Source organism: Coffea arabica, chromosome 3e (genome assembly GCF_036785885.1).
Source record: "Coffea arabica cultivar ET-39 chromosome 3e, Coffea Arabica ET-39 HiFi, whole genome shotgun sequence".
Classification (NCBI taxonomy): domain Eukaryota; kingdom Viridiplantae; phylum Streptophyta; class Magnoliopsida; order Gentianales; family Rubiaceae; genus Coffea; species Coffea arabica.
This window is the reverse complement of record NC_092315.1, coordinates 16,605,156-16,621,580: the sequence shown is the minus strand read 5'-3', so window position 1 is coordinate 16,621,580 and position 16,425 is coordinate 16,605,156. Positions and strand designations below refer to the sequence as shown.

The window sequence follows — 16,425 nt, the reverse complement described above, 5'->3', positions numbered from 1 at the left end:
CATCATAAATATGTCATAAATAATTAATATGTTATTTTTAGTATCATATAGGCTACTAAAATGAATCTTGTGAATCCATATGCAGTTCATCAGTGTGTTAGAATTAGAATACTTTGGTTCATCATCGATGAACCTAGCTTAAAATTTGAAACAACATGAAATATAGATTGAATAAATCTATTTTGACAATGACAACAAATCCAAAAGCAATGAAGACAATTACATTGTACCAAACATGAGGCAAAAAGAAAAAGAAAAAACAAATAAAAGAACCAACTTTAGTTTAACACTATAAACAAAAATAATAATAATCGTTCAAAACATCCCTCATATATTGTAAAATGATTTTTTTTCATCTCTCACTTTTAAAATATAATTTTATGTTCCTTACAAATTCACATTGATCAAATTTGATTCCTAACTAAATTTCCGACTAGTTTATGTTCCTAGTTTTTTGCATGTGATTATTTTTTAGGGCTAAAATTATCATATCAAAATTTACATAATCCGATCTATAGTCCCTTACATTTCACAAAATGAAATATTCCGTCCCTTACATTTCACAAAATAAATTTTTTCATCCTTCATTGACCATGTGTATGAATAGTTTTTTTTTTTTTTTAAATCCATGTATATATCTATTTGATTTTACCTGAACAGTACGACTAGCATGTAATATATTGTCACGCCCCGAGCCCGCACGTGCTCGTCATATGACATCCGCCGTACTCCCAAGTCTCACTCAGGAATACAAGGCTACATTAACTAATTTAACTTGACAATACTAAATAATTTAAACAATTAAAGTGCTCGTCATATGACATCCGCCGTACTCCCAAGTCTCACTCAGGAATACAAGGCTACATTAACTAATTTAACTTGACAATACTAAATAATTTAAACAATTAAAGTGCGGTTCGAATTACATATAAAAGGAAGTCCACGAATGTTCAAGGCGTTCGTACATTTATTCTCCAATTAAAACAGCGGAAACAAAAAGAAATAGCATAACATGAGAAGTAGCTAGACTGCCAACTTCTATGCACCTAAACTAGTAAAAGTTATTCTCAGGGTCTTCTATGTAAACCAATTCATACTCTTCCGAATCTGCAAAAATGGTAAGAAGTGGGTTGAGCGACACATCGCTCAGTAGGTAATATTTACCCCTCTGTTGGACCATGCCCTCTTAACTTTATAAATACATAATATATATAAGTACAACTCAAATCGTTTGCATATCATTCACATCCATAATTTTGAAAGTAACATCATTTATAAAACAATCAATAATAAAGAATGACAAGGAATATAAAAGCACTTCATTGATAACCATACTTGGAAAATCATAACGTCATAAATCACTTTGCAACAATTTATATGCATCTTCATATCTAATCATGTATCATCCATAAAACATCACATATCCTGTGACGACCCCACTTTCCCCTAAGGCGAACCAGAGGGTTGGCGGGCCGTCTGCCTAGCTCTCGCCAGGACTCACACAAGCAATCTAGCCCAAATCCTTCCGAAGAATAAACTAAATCCTCATTTAACTTCAAAGATAACAACATTTATAAGATAGCCAATCGACGGCTCTTAAACACTTCGTGCGTTACTTACAAGGATTAAAGCCATACCACACAAATACGTTCATACAAGCCGGATACCAGACTTAGGGTTACACTTTTCCAGCTTCAAGTGGCAACCAAAAATAAAAGGTACAGTGCTTAACGTAGAATTCATTACAAACCAAAATTTAAATTCAAGTTGTTCAAGTACATTCATAGGAAATATAAGCTGCTCAAATGCTTTCAAACTTCCCATCCTGTAAGGAAAACAAATAAACGTGGAGTGAGCTAAAGCTCAGTGGTGCCCAGACATGCAATCATATAAACGAATAGCAAATAATAGCTTCAAACTTATATTCACAAGTAGGAAAGCGTATAACAGCACAGGGTAGGATACATGGGCTCTCAGGAGCCATTTTCCTTGCGCTCGATCAAAATTACCCGCAGTTGACCCTCCATCAACTTTCACCATCTAAAGTCCATGTAGATTCATTATTTTTTTATATATATATAGACTAGTCGAGGGATTCACCCAGCGACGTGGCGTCCAGCATGAGGTTATTATAGACTAGTCGAGGGATTCACCCAGCGACGTGGCGTCCAGCATGAGGTTATTATAGACTAGTCGAGGGATTCACCCAGCGACGTGGCGTCCAGCATGAGCTAGTGCGATAATATTTCAAGTAAGTCACCACTCGAAAGAGCTAGTGCGATAAAGTACACACTGCCCACTTCGATGGATCAGAAAACCATTTTTCCAATTATCACATATCAAATCAAGAAAGCACTTTAATCAAGTAGGCATAGAACAAGCAGGGACACTCACCAAGAGTGAAGTTCAAAGGTCAAGCCGGGAATCGTAGTCCAAGTCCTCGCTAAATCCTAGAAATCCAAGTTTTAAGAGCTATAAGTTTTACTAAGCAAACTCTTGACTTCAAACATATAAAAGATTATCTTGTATTAAACTAGTTTATTTCCCTGAAACAAATCAATAAATTTCTTAAACATCAAGACTAGTAAGGAATAAAGTGCTTCATGTGGTTTCTTTAAAGATATTTTCTTTCAAGGGTGCAAACTAGAACCAAAGTGGTTCAGACGGGTTTTCCTTGTCGAATAAGTTTTCTATGCCTTTTATTTGCAATTACTTAAATCCAGTATATTTTTTTTCCCAAATTTCCTTTAAAACAACTGGTCAAGAATAGTTTTAAGAAAACTTAAGGTTTAAGAGTTGGATACAAATACTCCCTAAAGGTAATAAAGCTAGTTTAAGCAAAATAAAAGAATTAACTAGTCGGCAAGGTTTTGAAAGTCCCAATATCTAACGTTCTAATAATACTACACTAAACTCGAATTCTATCACTTGATATTAAAGCGGAATATTTCCACAAAATTTGATTTTGAAAGTATTCAAGTTCAAGAATAATCAAAACGGTCTTCACAAATTCAGCTCATTTGCACAATGGATTCCCAAGTCACCAAGATAGAAACATTACAAACCAAATATCAATTTCACTAGGGCTTCGTCAATCATTAGCCCTAGGTCTCAACAACTCCAGTACAATTAAAATTCAACAAAGTAAGTCCAAGGTACCAAAGCAATCCCAATCATACACCATGGACCTTTCAAATACACTTCAACCAACCTCTTGAACAAATTCACCAAAAATTAAATTATTGCAAAACTACTCAAATGGTCAAGAGCTTCATCAATCATTAGCTCTTGACAACCAATACACACTTTCAAATACCAATTCATTCAAAACAAGAACAAAAACTACAACCAACTTGAGATCCAAATGATTCCAAGAATCTAAAATATCCATTAAACTTTCCACTTTTACTTGCTAGAATCACTATACATATAGATTATAATCTGTCCAAACCAAGCTAAAGTAAATAATACACAAATCCAGCAAATAAACTCACCAAAAGTCCCAACCAGTTCGGTCATGCTGGAAAATATTTTCCTTCAAAAATTGCTTTAGTTCATGTTCCACAAATCAAACAATTATGAAAATTATACTGTTGTAGAATAGATTTTTAATACTATCACATCCCAGAAGACACTTTTCAGAGATTCAAATCACAAATAGGCCAAATATTCGATCCAAGTCAAGAATTCAGTTTCCTGAGGAAACAGGACAGCCTACTTTGAGGAATTACGGACAGCAGTACACATGGAGGAAAAATATGAAATTTCTACAAAACAAAGGTCCATGACTGTAGTTTCAAATGCCACTGACGGCACCTCAATCGGATTTTCCTACACCAAGATATAAGCATTTTACTGAGACTGGTCAGAGAAATCCGAAAATCTGGAAACTCATTTTTCACTTGTGAAAAACTCCTTTTTCTCTTTTAAAACCATAAGACTCTTATTCAAACCATCCATACATTTAAGTATGACATTCATACCAGCATATACCAAAGCAAATAACGCTTAATTCCAATAAATTATTCCACCAAAAAGTCCCCATAAATCTGTCATCAGCTAAGATAAAATTTTCCAGCAATTGATAGTTTAATTATATAGCTTTTGTTCCTTGTTTTCTTCAATTCTTACCTCAGCTCAACATGCAAAAGGTGATTAGCAAGCCTCAAGCAAATCTTAAACATCCAATACGAAAATCTGAATTGAAATTCGAAAACAAAACTAATTAAATGCTCACTTCCTTCTCTCGACCAAGCTGGAATATTTTGCAGCAGAAAATTTCCCTCGGTTTCAATCCACAATTCAACTTTTCCTCAGATTTTCTTCCATTAAGCTTCACTTAATACTTAAAGCTAACAATCTATATGCAATTCATAACAAAATTTTCCATTTGACAGCAATTACAAATGCAAACAAACATGAAGTCTCTCGGCTATTCCAGAAAATTTCCAGCAGCTAAGTTAGACGCAAATCTGGATTTTTTTCCAGCTAGAACTTTATATATTTTTCTCTCAAAGCTAACATGCATGACCAATCCATGTATTTACTATCACTCCTAGTTCAATTTAAGTTCGGACATCAACAACATTCAACCACAAATCCAGAATTTTGTTCACTACTCTCGGATGAGCTTGCATGCAGCAAATTCCTGTTTCATTTTTTTTTTATCTTCTAGCATAATCCGGCTAATTAGCTTCATGCATGGTTCAAACATCTTGTTTTCAGTTAATTAAACACATTTTTAATCTCAGATTACCTCAGATGAACTAATTAAAAGCTGACATTTCTAGATTAAGCTCTCGGCAACTTCAATTCTTTCCAAACCAGATTTCTTAAGTCTCAATTCCTCATCTAACCTCACAAACCCACATGCATGCGTATAGACAGCTTCATCAACCCGTAAACAATTTATCTAAGTCCAGAATTTACCTTAGCCTGAAGCCTAAAACACACAGCTAGCAGCTGCAACAATTCTCTCTCTCGGCTGTCCAGAAAAAAAATGCAGACCGCTAGTTCTCTCTTCCTCTCTCCCTTGCTCTGGCTTGCGGCTGGATGAAGGAACTCTGGTCTCAAGCTCTGCACCAGCTCACAGATGGAAGACAGACCGAATCACAAGTCCCTCTCTTCCCTCTCTGGTTTACGGACAGAAAAGAAAAGAAACAGGAAGCTCGGCTCACTCTCTCTCCCGTCGTTAATTCCTATGTAGCTGCTCTCTCTCTTGCTCTCGGTCTAAGGTAAAGGAAGAGGTGAGGTGCGGTTGTGGAGAGGGATTGCAGTGGTTTCGGTGGAGTTGTGCAGAGAAGGAATTTGGAAATTGCGGTTTGTGTTGGTGAAATAGAATGAATGGTATTGTGGTGCCGTGGTTTGTGAGAATGGTTTGCGTGTAAGAATTGGTTGCGTACAGAATTGGTAATAGCAAATGTGATTTGATTTGCGGTCAGACGTCTTGTTTGGTTTGCATGGAAAGGTAAGGGTATTTTAGTCTTTTCACTTTGCTCCCTAATCTCAACTTAATTTCTCAATTCCAACTTAATTCTAAAAATTATCCCCAAGTGTGATTTGAACGCCTAATTATATCCTAATATACCTAAACCATTTTTATCGAATAATTATCAATTACACTTTAATAGTAAAGTTCCTAACATTATTTATCGATTAAATTAGTTATTAGAATTTCCAATTATTATTCCTCAAGAATTAGAGTTATTTTAACTCGAAATTTATTGGTTTAGTAATATAAAGTCAAGTGAAATAATAATTTAATCCAAGGGTGTCAATTTGTACTTAAAATCATTTTTACGCACTTATTATGAAAACAAAGAAAGATAAGGATATATTTATCGAAATTTTCACACCTTAAGTATGTTTAGTATATTAGTATCATATTTATCTAAAATTCATTGGTTTTTATCTTAACGCGGAAATTCTTATTAACATTTAACATTAGCAACTAATTAGAATTAATCATAGGAATTTAAACAATTTATTTTAAGATAGTAACTCTATCGACTCAAGTACCATTAATTTAGTATAAAGGAATTAAGTATTCTTACATTTTATATTAAGGCGAAAAAATTTAATCTAACTCTAAAGATATTAATTTAGTCTAGCAAAACCAAGAAATTTCATAACTTAGGAAAATTTTATTATTTTTCACATAAACTTGTTTTTACGTACTTAATTGCAAACAAGTAAAAATAATGCTAGAAATTATTAAGGAATAAAAGAAATGAAATTAAAATATGCACTGGCTTATATATATTTTTCAGGGTTCTCACATATCCATTCATAGATCATTTCAAAATAGTTCATAAATCATTTCATATCGTTCATAAATCTTCTTTCAGTTCAGCTCATAACAAGTAAATATAATGACCGACTACTGAGTACTCAGCCTAGAGATTTTACCCCTTCTAGGTGGGCGACCAATAAGTTTCATGACTACCGATTGGTCTTATTTCAATCTTGGGTCAATCGGCTGGGCTTTATACCAGGCTACCATGACTTTCTCAATTAGTCAATCGGCTGGGCTTTATACCAGGCTACCATGACTTTATCCATTGGTCAATCGGCTGGACTCTATATCAGGCTACCATGACCTCACCAATCGGCTGGGCTTTATACCAGGCTACCATGGTGATTAGACAGAACTATAGTCCCTACCGTCTATTCCATGACTGCTCTGAGCTTTACTTGTCAAAATTCATTTCATATATTGTATACATAAATCTTTGCTTTCATAAAAGATTCATCTCATTTTGTATATAAGAAACATATCAAACATTTCAAATAATTCACATGGTCCATTTTGTATAGTGAAGTATAGCTTTCATAAATATCCAAGTAAAACATTTAATCAAATACCTTTCAAGTCAATACAGCAAAATGTGACTGAAAATAAGAATTTCATTTTTGCACATTTGAAATCTCAGAAGGGTAAGTACCACCTACCTCGGTTTGGCTGCTCGAGTGGAACTACCTTCGGTCCTTATATTGCACCTATTAAACGCATAGGTTCCCTAATTAGTTGCTACTTCCTATAAATGCATAAATATACAACCTCTAAATAAGCATAAGATTCATACCTAGACCATTAAATGGACTCTAATAGCATCTCCCTCAAATTGGGTGATTTCCATTTTTAGAAAAGTTTCTATTTTTAGAAAGTTACTTAATTTGGAAAGTTTGCCTTTTGTAAAGCTTTATACTTAAAGGAAAATAATTATTCCTAATCACGTTTATTATCTTGACTATTATCTTAACATACATATTTATAATGTATAATTATTCATTATTATTATCGTCCTCGTCGTCGCTACTTTATTTTATTACCATATATATATGTATTTGTCAATTAGTTACTATTGTCTTTCGCTATTTCTACCTTTGTGCGTGTATAGGTGTTATTGTTATTTATGTATACACGTACATATATATATATATATATATCTATATTGGCCTATTACAATTAGTATTGACTTAGTTTATTTCACTTGTATTTATATTTTTATCTTCGTTTACATCCTTAATTTATTTCTTCCATGTCCATATTGTTATTACCCTTACTAATATTGCTTGTTAATTATTATTTTATTATTATTAGCATTATTATTAGCATTACTATTATTATGATTTTAAGCATTTCGTTTAGCAATTTAGAATTTATCTTACCTTATCTACTTGACTTAATACGGCTAGATTAAGATATTTTAGATTTTCATTTAAGTATATTGGACGTAATTAATCAAGTATAAGTTTAATAACTGAACTTTACTTCGAAAGCTATCTTTAAGTTGGGTTTTGAAATTTAGTTCCTATGCTAGTCCAAAAAGATAGTGCTAGTTTTATCTAATATTCAACTATTGGGCAACAATTAAACCTATACCATATATATATACCTATATATATATCTATATTTTCCAATTCTTAAAAAAACAAAAATTCTTTTCTCTTTTTTTTTTCCTCCTTTTGGGTTGGACCCATCGGCCAACCATCTTTGACCATTTCTTTCATTGGTTGACCGATGGTCAATCCTTTCATTGATGTCATTTGTGACTCCAGGACTTTATGCAGACTTTCTGCCGTCTCTTGTTGCTGGCCTATTGTCGCCAGCACATGCTGGCATATTTTTATTATTATTATTTTTTGTTTTCTGGTCTTGGGTTGGCCAAAAGGCCAACCTTTGTAATCCTTTTTCCCTGCCGCTAGTGATGGCGGCCTGCACGCCCCCTTCCTTTCCTTTTTTGTGTGCGGCGTTGCTACTGCAACGTCTAGCCAAGACAGAGCAGCAGCGGCTGCTGCTCTTCCCTTTTCCTTCTTCTTCTTCTTTTATTTTATTTTATATATTTTTTTTAAACAGATTCAATCACCCTATAATCTCAAGATTGAAATCAACCCCCTATTTCTATTAACCCAGATACGAATCTTATTAAACATATCTATCTACACCTACATAGCAATAATACATGTCCATAAAATTTCTAGAACAATTAATACATCTACTAAAACTCAAAAGAGAGGTTTTCTTGCGTGAACTCGAGACTTACAGGTTTAGGTGTCTAGTCGTCGGATCGATTGACGATGATGCTTGCTTCTCCTTCTCTACTCTCTGACGGCTCTTACTCTAAGGAGGCAGACGAAAGGAAGGTAAGGTTGGGGTTATTTTTCTGTCTAGGGTTTTAATAAAATCCTAAACCTAGCACTATTTATATTAGAACCCCTTATCCCATCCTACAGTTATTTTATTTTTTTATTTTTCCTTTTTACATGGTAACTTTATCTTTTTAATTAATTGATAAAATAATAAAATTGGTGCCAAAAGTCGTGGGTTTCACATTCTACCACCCTTACAAGAAGTTTCATCCCCGAAACTTGCATACCTTGATCAAAAAGATATGGGTGCCTATTCCGCACGTCTTCTTCTAACTCCTACGTTGCCTCTCGTGGTGTATGGTTCGTCCATTGTACCTTGACGTAGGGTATGATCCTTCTCCTCAGGACTTGATCCTTTCGATCTACGATTCTTAAAGGAACTTCGTCCACTGATAGGTTCTCCTTCACCTCGATAGGTTGGTCCTCCAAAATATGACTTGGGTTTGATACATACTTCCTCAGTTGGGAAACATGGAACACATTATGTATTCTTGACAAAACAGGTGGGAGAGCCAGTCGATATGCCAGAGGTCCAACTTTATCCAGTATTTCGTAAGGCCCTACATACCTCGAATTTAACTTGCGACTTCTTTCAAATCTCATCACTCCCTTGGTAGGGGATACCTTCAAATATACACATTTTCTCTTGGTTGAAACTCTAAAGGTCTCCTTTTGGAATTTGCCCAACTCTTATTTCGGTCCTGAGCTACTTTCAACCTTTCTCGAATGATCTTAATTTTCTCCAAAGTTCGTTCCTCCAAATCAGGACCAGTGATCAGCTTCTCACCTATTTCATCCCAATATAAGGGAAATCCACACTTTCGTCCATACAATGCCTCGAATGGTGCCATGCCGGTCTCGCTATGATAGCTATTGTTATATGAGAATTCCATTAGTTTTACTAACCTATCCCAATTATCCGAGAAGTCTAGAGCACAAGTTCTTAGCATATCTTCCAATGTCTGTACGATCCTTTCCGACTATCTATCCTTTTGGGGGTGTAAGGCGGTACTTAATCTCAGGTCAGTCCCCATAATATCTTGGTAGGTCGATCAAAAAAATCTAGACATGAATTTAGGGTCCTAATTCGACACTACTTTCACAATTCATTTTTAGACTAGATATCACATTCTCTCCCCCTTTTAAAGGTTTCGTCCTCGAAACCTACAAGACATAAACATTAAAATAAATTAACAATATTTCCAATGTTCTTGCAGTACATCTTGGAAATTATTCTTACAATGTCTAAATTGGATTTCATTAGGGTCAAGTAAAAATCAAAATAAAGAGTAGAGTATACCACCCTTGAATTGGTGACCTAATGAAATGAAATTTTTCTTATTTACCCTCCAAAACAAAGAAAAAGGTCAAGACATCACTTTAATTAATAAATAATCACAAGAAAATGAAAATAGACATGAGATTAAATCAATCAAAGCATTTAAATAAAAGTAAACAATCCATAGTCAACAAATTAAAACAAACAATGACTCAATTGAAAGAATTAAAAAAGTTTGAGGGGTCAAATCATTATTATTATAAATATTAAGATTCTAAATTAAAATAAATAAAATTAAAGGCTTAAGATGAAGTATACTAAAACCAAATGCTAAACTTCATAAAATGAATGAAAACCCATTAGCCAAAATTTCACTAAAAATCCAAATCAAAACTATAAATCTATCAAAAATTATTACACCTTCAAATTTATCCCCAAAATTCACTAAAAATCTATCCAAAAATCACATTAAGACATACCAAAGAAAAATAACATTTTGAAGGGGCAAAATTGATTAAATTTTCCAATTTTCTGGGCCATAGTCGAAAAGGGAAAAATTGAGGGGTTAGCATGCAATTTGTCTGAAATTTTCATGCAACTGATTCGAAGAATTCATCTTCTTCTTCACTGGTTTCTTGAGTTCCCATAGCAGGTCATCCAGGGTCGTCATATCATAAAGGGAAAGGAACCAAAACATTTATTTTAAGAGTACTAAAACCCATGTCAAAATCATTCTCACCCTCATAAAGGAAACCAAACATCAGATCGATTAACAGATTTTGGAACCAAAATGATAAGGGAAGAAAGAAAAAAGCAACAAAGAAGAAACAGAGATTCGTAGCCATAAGAAACATGGTTCTAGTTAAATTATTTACACCCATTGTTCTCCCCTTTTTGCACCAAAATCCAACAACACAGAAAAGACACCAGTTTCATGGCTCAGAACTCCCACCCAGATTCGTGAATAGAAAATACAAGGAGGAAGAAAAACAGAAGAACGCGACAACAAGCAAAGCAACAACGATTTTAATGCCTTTGCTGTAAACCCCATAATCTAGAAAAGATAGAAAGACTACCTTTAGCCTTTGTCGCTTATAAGGTTGAACAATCACGAGAACTCCTAGGCGAGACGTACAAACGCAAATGGATGAAGAGAATTTTGCCACAGAGATGCCCAGCGCTGGAAAAATTGCAAGTTGGAGCTCCAATCTAGCCACGTTGTAGGTGTTGTCAAGGAGTAATCACTGAACAAAAGTTGCTGCCTGACGTCCAAAAAAGGTGCAGAAGAAGGAATCTTGCTTTAAGGGTTGGAAGTTGGGTCGGAATTTGACCGGAAAATGGGCTGCCTCGCCAACCTGATCCCTGAAAATTTTCCTTTTTCCCTCGGTTTTCTCTTTTTTCCTTTGTTTCCTTTATTGCTCCGCTGCCCTCCTACTCTTCCTCAAACTCTCCCCAGATCCTCTTTCTTCCTTTTGTTTTTTTCCTCTTTCTTTCGCTCTTTCTTTCTTTTCTTTTCTTCCTTTCCCTCAACCCGTAGCCTCCCTCAATCTCTTTTTTTTTCCTTGTTTTTTTCTGTTCAGCCCGTCCCCTTCCTTTTTTTCTTTTCCTTGCTTCCTTTCCTTCTTTTTTCTTCTTTTTCTCTTTCTCTTCTTCCTCTCTTCCTCCTATTCTTTCTCCCGTTCCTCTCTTCTTCCCCTATCCCAGAAAACCCTCTTTTCTGTTTCTTTTCCTTGCCTTTCTTTTGTTTCTTATTTCTTCCCTGCCAACCCGAAGCCTCTCCTTGGCTTTTTTGTTTGTTTCTCCTACTCTCCACGGTCTCTTCCTCCTCCTTACCCTTCTTTGTTTTCTCTTTTTTCCCCGCCTGAAACCCTTCCGTTCCTTTCTTTCTCTTTTCTTTGCTGCTTTTTTTTCTCTTGCCCGTAACTCTCCCTTTCTTTGCTTTCTTTCTGTTTTTTTCTTTTTCCTTCCCAGATTTTCCCAAACTCCTGGTTTTTTCCCCCGAAGCTTTCCTTCTAGTTTTCCTCCTTTCTTCCCCCTATTGCCCGAGCTTCCTTCTTCCCTTTCCCATGCTTTTTTTTGTTTTTCCCAATTCCTCTCCTTCCTTCCTCTCCCTCTTTTCCTTCTTTGTTTTCCCAGCCGAAACCTTCCCTTGTTTCTGAAAACCCTCTCTCGATTTTTTCTTCCCTTTTTCCCGTAGCTACTCCTTTTTTGTTCCTTAGCCCCGTAGCTTCCTTTTCCTTTCTTTTTTGCTCTTTCTTTTAGCCTGTTGTTCTTTTCTTTTTCTTGCTTGGTTTCTCTTCCCCCTTCCCGTAGCTTCCTTTGTTTTTTCTTTTCCCTTTTGTTTTTTTTTTTTTCAAATTTTTCCTAAACTTTCAAGTATCCTATCCACCTATCCTTTAAATGATGTGGTGTCAAAGAAATAAAGAAACACTTGTCCATTGTCTCCCCCCATCTAGCTAATTTGCATGGCCTCCACTTGACCCTATTGCATGTGTGCCACATATTTTATATTTTATAATTTTCTTTTCAAAACTAATTTTTGACAAATAAAATGTTAATCTCTAATTACCTTACAAAATGTCATTTTATTTAGAAAAAAACTGAGTTTGAACAAGATAAAAATGAATTTTTACTGAGAATTTTCTTCTTCTTCTTCTTCTTCTTTTAGAAATTTCATAACAATAATAATAATAATGTTTTAAAAAGAATAATCAACCTAATTTGCTACTACCAAATAACCAACTAAAATATAGTAAAATAACATAAGAATAAGAATAAGAATAAACAAATAAATAAAAAAATAAAGCTAAAATTTAACTAAACCAAATTGAAAATTTGGTGTCTACAGTTTGCCCCTCTTTGTCTGAGTTTCGAAGAGATTCGAGACAAAAACGTAGACACCAAATACTTACCTGTAATTATTCTGTCGTGAGCTGAAATAAGCAAACATAAAAAAGTCCGTGGGATAAAAATCCTAACCTGCCATAACCTCGGTCAGTGGGATAAAAACTCGAGCCTGCCGAGGTTGGTGGAATAAAATTCAAACCTAACAAGATAAAAGTGATTAGTGGGATAAACCCAAACCTGCCGCAAAATTGATCAGTGAGATAATATCCAATCCTGCCATAATATCGATCAGTGGAATAATACCCGAGCCTGCCGTCAAATTAATCAGTGGAATAAAATCCGATCTTGCCATACCATCGGTCAGTGGGATAATACCCAATCCTGCCGTCAAATTGGTTAGTGGGATAATACGCGAACCTGCTATCAAATTAGTCAGTGAAATAAAATCTAATCCTGCCATACCATCGGTCAGTGGGATAATACCCGATCCTGCCATCAAATTGATCAGTGGGATAATATCTGATCCTGCTATACCATCGGTCAGTGGGATAATACTTGATCCTACCGTCAAATTGGTCAGTGGGATAATGCCCGATCATGCCATCAAATTGGTCAGTAGGATAAAATTCGATCCTGCCATAACATCGATCAGTAGGATAATACCCGATCATGCCGTAAAATTGAACATCGGTAGAAATTATATTGCCAAGAATGGGGTAGAAGGGTGCGCGATAGACGCTGAGACTTCACCAATAAGAAATTAAATTTGATCTGTTAAGAAGAGGGTAGAAGGGTGCGCGGCGGACGTGGCAGACGCTGAGACTTCACTAACAAGAAATTAGATTTGATCTGTCAAGAAGGAGGTAGAATGGTGCGCGGCGGACGCTGAGACTCCACCAACAAGAAATTAAATTTGACTTTTTTATTTGGTGAATCTTTTCAAAAAATTTTGTCCCAATTTCAACCGATTATTATGCAACCGATCATTCGCCTTGCATTATGGCATTATTGCTCCTCTTTAAGATTTTGATTCACATCTCTTTCTCGGTCTGAACCATGAATATTCAATTCTTGGGTGACATTCCAAAAATTTTGCTCTAATTTTGTTATTTGAAACACGGTTGGACCTGCAAGAGAAAGAACAAATAATGCCACCACTATTCGACCCGTCTAGCTTTCAAAGAAACGTGCAAATATGAGTATTTTGATATTTTCCCCTCGATGCTGTAAAACTCAACTTTTTTCTATGAACTATATCAAGTTTTGTTGATTTCCAACACTAATAAAGTATGACATTTGATATCCTGGGACTTTTAACAAATCATAGGGATTGCCATTTGATAAATTCAACGGGATAAATGAGACTATGAAATAAAAATATTTTATTTACACAAAAATGATAAAAATTCAAATAACATGAAAGCAACAATTTACCTTTATTGATAGAAAATTAATTTTAGATAAATGAACATGTATATTCAAAAGTTTATGTTTGATGAATCAAAAGACTTTGATTCTTGAACAAAATATCACGTTTGACCCTTTAGATATCATTCCTCCGGAGTTCAATGTTTGGCAACAGAACCACAATATAAAAAGAAATTTCAATGAACTGAGTGTCCAGCCATTCAATTCCATGCTCACTTTTCTTCATAAAATCCTACCTTAGCGCCCTTTCGGGTTTTCACTAAGGCTACCCCCATCTTTTATTTTTTTTTCTTTTCATTTTCCTTTTTTTCTTCTTCGTTTTCTCTTTTTTTCTTGTAAGGTGCCTTTTCGGGTTTTCACCTGATGAACAGATCCCGCTGATAGCCTTTATCAACTCAAAAATGTGTTTTAAGAAATGATGGCATCAATGCGACAATCCTTTCCTTGTAAAATTGGTGAAGGTATATTGATATCATTTGCCATTTGATTAGAAAATTTTCTGAAAGAGGTGATGCAAAGAACGAAAGTCAGGACTTGCAGTTTTTCGTAATGTGATCAAGTGAGGTGTTAAGAAAAGGTTAAGTTTTGAAGGCAGATTTTATAAGTATTTAAATCACTCGAGGTCGCATCTTCATATTAACCCTATTTAGGACAATGCTAAAATTGACCCAATTTATTATCAACTGAGGTTCTTTTCTTTAATTTTTCTTTCCTTTTGTTCTTTTAACACTGTAGACACCAAAATTTTAGTCTTTCTTTATTTTTTTTTTCATTTAGTCGATTTTGATTTAATTATTATTTATTTTTATTTTATTTTCATTTGGTTAAGAAAATTATTTATTATTATTAATTAATTCATTTTAAAAAAGAAAAAAAGAAAGAAAAGAAAATTCATCAATCAAACACAAAAAATTTTAGCATTTTTATTTTTACTTAAATTGTTATTTTCGTTTATTTTGTTTTATTTCCATTTTGTTAAGAAAATTATTTTAGTGATTAATTCATTGGAAAGAAAAATTCATCAATCAAATTCTGTTTGCACAAAAAAAAAAACGAAGAAGCTCTTCCACGCCCGCGTGCTGTTCACGCACGTGTTTTCTTCCCACTTTGCAAACCCAGATGCAGGAACCAGCAAAAAGAGTATAAAATGGCAACCCGTCTTGGTTTTCGAATTTTCTTGTTTTCCAAGCTGGGATCGTACAAGATAACATCATTACCAGCTGTCCAAAAATTCAATGAACCCAAGAACATTCACATAATCTCTTTCCCTTTCAATCTTAACCTTCCTCTCAGGTTAAGACTTGGGGTTCCATATAAATAGAAAAACACGAAGCCTTTAAGGGGATAGAGATAGGAGTTGGCGGCTAGGGTTGAAGAAAGACTTCGGGGAGTTGGCTGAGGGAGCAAAGGAAGAACAAACAGGGGGCAACAAGAGAGTAAAGGAGGTGGAGGTTGAGTAGAGGGAGCTACGAAAAATCAGAAAAAGGGAGGTTGCGAGAGATGTTGATCTTAATCCCTAACTTTTGATGTTTATAAAATAAATGGATGATACTAATATCTCTTCAAGATATACTTTCAGTTATGAAGCAAATCAGATTTAAAGATCAAGTGCAATTGAAAGAAACAAAGTATGCTGAAGCTGTCGGACGTTCAAGAAGACATGATCGGATGTCCGATAGTCATTGCGCAACTTCGGACACATGAAGAACACCATCACCGGACGTCCGAAGAAATTAAGACATTTCACCTAACTCACTGACCTCTTTCGAACGCAAGCATCGGACGTTCGATAGGATCCTTCAAACTCGACGAAAGCTGTCGGACGCATGATTCAGACATCCGATAGAGTTTGCCTGCTGTCGGACGCATGATTCGGACGTCCGATAGAATTGAAGAAGATTTTTCAAACTCACTGCCTGCTATCGGACGCATGCTTGGGTAGTACCGGACGTCCGATACTCCAACAGATAGTTGACTCTTCAATTGCTTTCTATCCATTGAAAGCATTAATAAGACACTTTCTTGGTCCTATATAAATAGTGATTGGTCAGATATTTCAAATAACTTTTGCACACTGAAAATACAAAAGATTTAGAGTAGTTTTAGTAAGAAAACACTCTCCAAAGAAGATTTGTAGTTTTAGTGGTATGAGATTCATTATTAACTTTTCATTTGTGAATGAATATTTCATGAGTGTAGCTTTGTGAGTATTGTTCTGA

The 16,425-nt window shown here is 34.8% G+C and overlaps 1 long non-coding RNA gene across 2 annotated transcripts; it reads right to left on the bottom strand.

Moving 5' to 3' along the window:
* Window positions 1-1,548: 1,548 nt before the first annotated feature.
* On the bottom strand, window positions 1,549-12,289 carry LOC140004616 (uncharacterized). Of its 2 annotated transcripts, XR_011812679.1 has the most exons (4): window positions 11,008-12,289; window positions 6,952-6,999; window positions 2,395-2,450; window positions 1,549-1,825 (listed from the first exon to the last, which is right to left on the bottom strand). It is a non-coding gene; the product is annotated as an uncharacterized lncRNA (long non-coding RNA). The 2 variants fall into 2 exon arrangements; XR_011812680.1 differs by lacking the exon at window positions 6,952-6,999.
* Window positions 12,290-16,425: the final 4,136 nt, after the last annotated feature.